This window comes from Lissotriton helveticus, chromosome 3_1 (assembly GCF_964261635.1).
Source record: "Lissotriton helveticus chromosome 3_1, aLisHel1.1, whole genome shotgun sequence".
Lineage (NCBI taxonomy): Eukaryota > Metazoa > Chordata > Amphibia > Caudata > Salamandridae > Lissotriton > Lissotriton helveticus.
Window position 1 is genome coordinate 1323603936 of NC_136061.1, and position 5284 is coordinate 1323609219.

At 43.4% G+C, this 5284-nt stretch overlaps 1 pseudogene; it reads left to right on the plus strand.

Moving 5' to 3' along the window:
* Positions 1–2240: 2240 nt before the first annotated feature.
* LOC144824248 (xaa-Pro dipeptidase pseudogene) lies at positions 2241–3573 on the plus strand (annotated as a pseudogene).
* The last annotated feature ends 1711 nt before the right edge of the window (positions 3574–5284 follow it).

Consider the following 5284-nt stretch of genomic DNA (forward strand, 5'->3'; position numbering starts at 1 on the left):
CTTCCTGGGAACTGATCCAATGCACTGTCTACACTTTTTGTGAAAAAGAAACTCCGCATTTCACCTGGGCTACCCCTAAGAAACCTGATCTCATAATCAGAGCCACTGGAATTATGCGGCAGGGTTCACACAATTATCAGGATACCCTCGAGGGTAAATGTGCGCACTACATATGCACATAGCATCCAGCAAGAAAAGGCAAAATATGTGGCTCAATGCAGCACATTTTGTGATACAATTAATTCAATATTTTGGCATTTTTACACATTAACAAAGACTGGGCAAATATTTCACCTCATTAGTACCAAATGAACTCCGAAATATAGCAGTAAGCAACTGAATGGTGACCTCAACCTTTGCAAAGGGCATTCCACTTCATGGCAACACGTGTCACGCGTTCGTAACCACTAGGACCACCACCCTTGTAGAATGAGCATCCTAGCCTACTAACCGGTGCCCCGCGTACATTGGGTAGCACCCTCAGATACAGAGCATCACCACAGCACACTGAAGAGCATTTTAATATTATTGACATCACCATGGTATTTTTAAGCAGTGCTGTTAAACTAATATAAGTTCTCTGATATCCACAAGATAATTTTTGACAGCAACTTCCAATATTTGAAAAGAGCCCGGGTGGTTGTGGCTATACAAGTGAATTCTGTTTAGCGCTCTGGTGTTATTAGTAGTGCCCTGGAATATTTTTAAGTTACTTCAAGGTAAGAAGCAGCAGTATCATAGCATATGATGGCAACATTCAGATACCTGAAGCCAGCTTATTTTAGGATATTTTAATTTCCGGCATACAAAATCTGATAAGAAGTTCAGTTGCACTGCAACCATGATGTGTCTTAAATTAAATTAAGCCTAGGCAATGGTGGCTAAAGAGTGCAGACTTGCCCCATTTCTCGACCTTGATGATTTAGTGGTCCAGGATGTCCAACTGGAGGGACATCTTGAAGCAGGAGATTGCCCGTGCCTGTTGCCCTCCTGCAGTACCCAGGTAAGGGATGCAAGGAATAAATGTAGAGGATTATCTACTGAGGGATAGGACAGCAGCGGTGCGTCCATTGGGGCGTAGGGACGTATCACCCTGTGCTTCTGGTGCCCTCTGCCTGTCCGACTCTATGCCACAGCACCCTGCTCCCTGTCTCTACTCTCTGCCCCCCTTCCCCCCGCTCTCACCCCGTGTTTCCAGTACCTTCTGCCTGCTTAGCTCTCTCTGCCACAGCACCCTGCCTCTACTCTCTGCACCCCTGCTCTCACTTTTTAGTTATGTTTTATATTATTGTATGTGAAAGTTTTAACACATTTATTAGAACTTTCACATGCAATAATAAAAAACATAACTAAAAACTTAAAAGATCCCGAAGGCGAGACCTATTGGCTATGCCAATGCTTGTTCCACTTAGTGAATCCTCAGCGACTGAAATGGCTTTAGGCAAAAGAATGCAGCAGAACCACTTGTGACCTCTTTTGCAGCCCAGCCAAAAAACACAGTGCTAGCTGCAGACTTTTCTGTCAGAGAGCCTTATTGGGTCTTGTCAGTGCTCCTTAAATTCCTTTGTGTTTATGTATTATGTGCGCTGTGTGACTAACTATTCTGGTTGGCATAAAGGTGCCTAAAATTTGATGTCAAAATCACGGATATGATTTCTGAAAACAGACAAAGTAAACATTTTGCGAAAGGGGTTCCTCATTGAACCCACACTCTACCCTATCCTTTCCAAGAGCTCCAGATGCCTTAACCCTCTCATCTTTTCCACTCGGGAACATTGCAGATTCTACTAGGTAGTAAATTCAGCCTGCTGATGTCAAATGTCTCCTGTAATCAATGTATTGAATCATGGACTACTGTGAGGGTCGCAGAATACACAGCGCTTTACCCTCCACAACAAGTTAGATGCTCCAAGAAGGTTGTAATTAGGGCTAAGCAGGATATATTCTGAAATTTGCTTTTCATAGTGGTATATGACACCAACTGTGTAACAAATAAGTTCTCCATTCGGGTATCAGTACCCAGCCATTGCAGTGCGAGAAACTCCATTTCCCCGAAAGTTTTCAGAGCAGTGTAAAAAAAATGCAACAAATAAGTTTCCTTTGCCTGCCAAATGAAACTTCCAGGCAGTAATTGTGTGATTACAGCATTCATGTTGCTGGCTGTGATTAACTGTTGAGTCTCGTTAAGCACCGCTGTGGATACGAAGATAGGGGCACCGAGTTTGGCATGAGATGCAACCATGTGTAGAGGACCATACTTTTGGCTGGGGAATGAAACCCATAAGGTTCCAGTTGCGCTCTTTGCACGAAACAGAAACCGGCTTCTAGCAAGACTGAGAGCAAACAAAGATGTACAGAAGAATTCCATTGTTATGCTGCAAGGAGGGGAAGAGACCCAAAGATACTGCACAGATACTGGGATTATTTTTCGCCAGGAGTCTTTCTTTCATTGGACCTTTGGAGTAACAGAAGCAGACTGCTTCGGTGCTATTGATGTCGAAACAGGAAAATCGTTACTTTTTGTTCCCAAACTCCCCGAGAGCTATGCAGTCTGGATGGGAAAGATTGAAAGATTCACCCACGGGATTATTTCAAAAAGAAGTATCAAGTGGATGAAGTGCACTATACAGTTGAGATTTCCAGTGTCCTGGCATCAAGGAACCCGTCCGTTCTTCTTACTCTGCGTGGCATTAATACCGATAGTGAAAATGTCTGCAAAGAAGCTTCATTTGAAGGAATTAGCCAATTTCAAGTGAACAATAAAATTCTTCATCCAGAAATAGTGGAGTGCCGTGTAATTAAGACCGACTTGGAGTTGGAAGTCTTGCGCTACAGTAACAGGATCTCCAGCGAGGCCCATAAAGAGGTTATGAAAGCGGCTAAACTGGGGATGAAAGAGTACGAATTGGAAAGCCTGTTCCTGCATTATTGCTATAAACGTGGAGGCATGCGGCACACGTCATACACTTGCATATGTGGCAGTGGAGACAACTCATCCATTTTGCATTACGGGCATGCTGGAGCCCCAAATGACAAGACCGCTGTTGATGGCGATTTGTGCTTGTTTGATATGGGAGGAGAATATCACTGCTATGGGTCAGACATCACCTGCACGTTCCCTGCGAATGGAAAATTCACTCCTGATCAGAAGGCCATCTATGAAGCTGTGCTTCATTCATCATGTGCTGTCATGAAGGCAGTAAAACCAGGTGTTGCCTGACCAGATATGCATCGTCTAGCAGACAGAGTTCATCTGGAAGCACTGACCAAAATTGGCATTTTGAAAGGCAACGTGGATGACTGGTGAAAGTTCATCTGGGTGCAATATTTATGCCACATGGTCTGGGACATTTTCTTGGCATTGACATGCATGATGTTGGAGGCTACCCAGAGGGAGTTGAACGGAGTACGGAGCCTGGTCTCAAAAGCTTGCGTACTGGACGGATTCTTCAGGAAGGCATGGTGCTAACAATTGAACCAGGAATTTACTTTATTGATCACTTGCTCGACCAAGCACTGGCAGACCCCGCACAATCCCATTGCCAGTGTAAAGTTCTAAACTTGCTAGATTGATTCAGACATTGGCTCTGAGCAGCCGTCTGTGTCTGGCGTTTCTTGCAGAGCTACAGTGTTGTGAAGAAAACTTCTCCTAGGCACAGCCTTTCAGCAACCTCTGAAATGCAAGAGCGCATGAATTGGTGAAATGCAAATGCTGATTTTTACAATGTGAACATTACTGAATATCTGTTTTTATAAGATGATCATCCCTCTAAGGTGATTCAGATATAAACTATGCATTCTGTGTAACTGCTTTCTTTGATTAACTGTCGATAATCACGTTCATCTGGATAGGCTGCTTCTGCTGATAGCACTCATAACGTTGTTGGAGGAGTTATTGCTGTGTGGGTTATGTGACGCGTTTGCAAAAAGGCATGAATTGTTATTTGTTATTATTATCATGTATGTGTTGACTTTGAGAGAAGGCGTCCAGTGTAGTTCACATGAAAGCTGAGTTTGATAGCTGCGCCGATGGTAGCAGAAGGATCAATTTTGCATTTTTTACAGGTTTCTCAAAATGTAGATCACTTGAATATTAGGATCATGGCGGTTCTGCAACTTTTCAACTAACTTATTTCTAGTCCACCTCTGTAGCCAGATCTTCCAGTTTTAAAGAACGTTGCTTGATTTCTGCCACTGCCAAGCCTATGCGTAACTGTCAGAGGCTTAATGCGCTGGACGTCTCTGGCAAAGTTCAAGTGACACTGCGAGCTCTGAAGGTTAGAGGTCACTTGCAACATTCAGACAAGGTCTCTGCATCACTAGTTTGTTTCACACCTATAGGCAAGACCACCAGAATTATGCGATTCTGTTGCCGCAGCGTTTTCTGCGTTAATCGGGGATTAGTAAGGTTAAATATTTGCCTTAACGCCGTTACCATGTGTAAAACTGTCAAAGTTATGAAGTAATACTATCAGAGTGTGGCACATTACACTGCACAATTTGACTTTTCTTGATGCATAATCTAGCCAACCCTGCCACATACTTTGGTCCTTCCCTGCCGCATAATTCCAGTGGCCTTGTCTCTAGGTGTTGCAGTATTACTTAGATTTAAGACATGTAAAACTATCCAGTAGTAGTCTGTGGCCATGCCCTCTCTGCCCCTCCCACCAACACATCTCCAAAACAGCGATGGTCTGTGGTCTAAAGCATTTATGTCATAGCTCTCTGTTGGACTCCATGATCACATGTTCCAATCCTAGCTTGCCCACTTAGCCTTTCATTTTTCTAAGGTCGATAAAATAAATACCGTTGAGTTGGATAACAATAGCATCCGCTTTTCCGCGTTAAGATAGCCATCGGTGAAAGTATGTTTTACCTAAGCATGCGTTATATACCTTGTTTTATTTACGGGTACATCACAACTTTAGGTACACATGTATGCATGTAATTCAGGAACACTAAGCTTCCCGGCTTATAGGAAGAGTAACGCTGCTTTTGTCGCAGGACCTCACAGCTCCATCAAGTTTCTTGCCCATGTTTATGAAGCGACGTGTTTCAGAGTGTTGAAGTTATGCAAAGGGTGATGGGGCAGGAAATATGTTTTAGAACTCCCTCAGGGGGAGCTCTCCCTCGAAGCCTGTCTGGGGCATATTTTCTTTTTCTGGCTACTCCCTTGTTTACATCAAATATTTTTACTCTGTAATAATATCCCTGTACGTGCTTAATGTACTTAAAAAGGCAGCCTAGTGCATGACTTGTAACATATTAGAATGCATCATGTGTG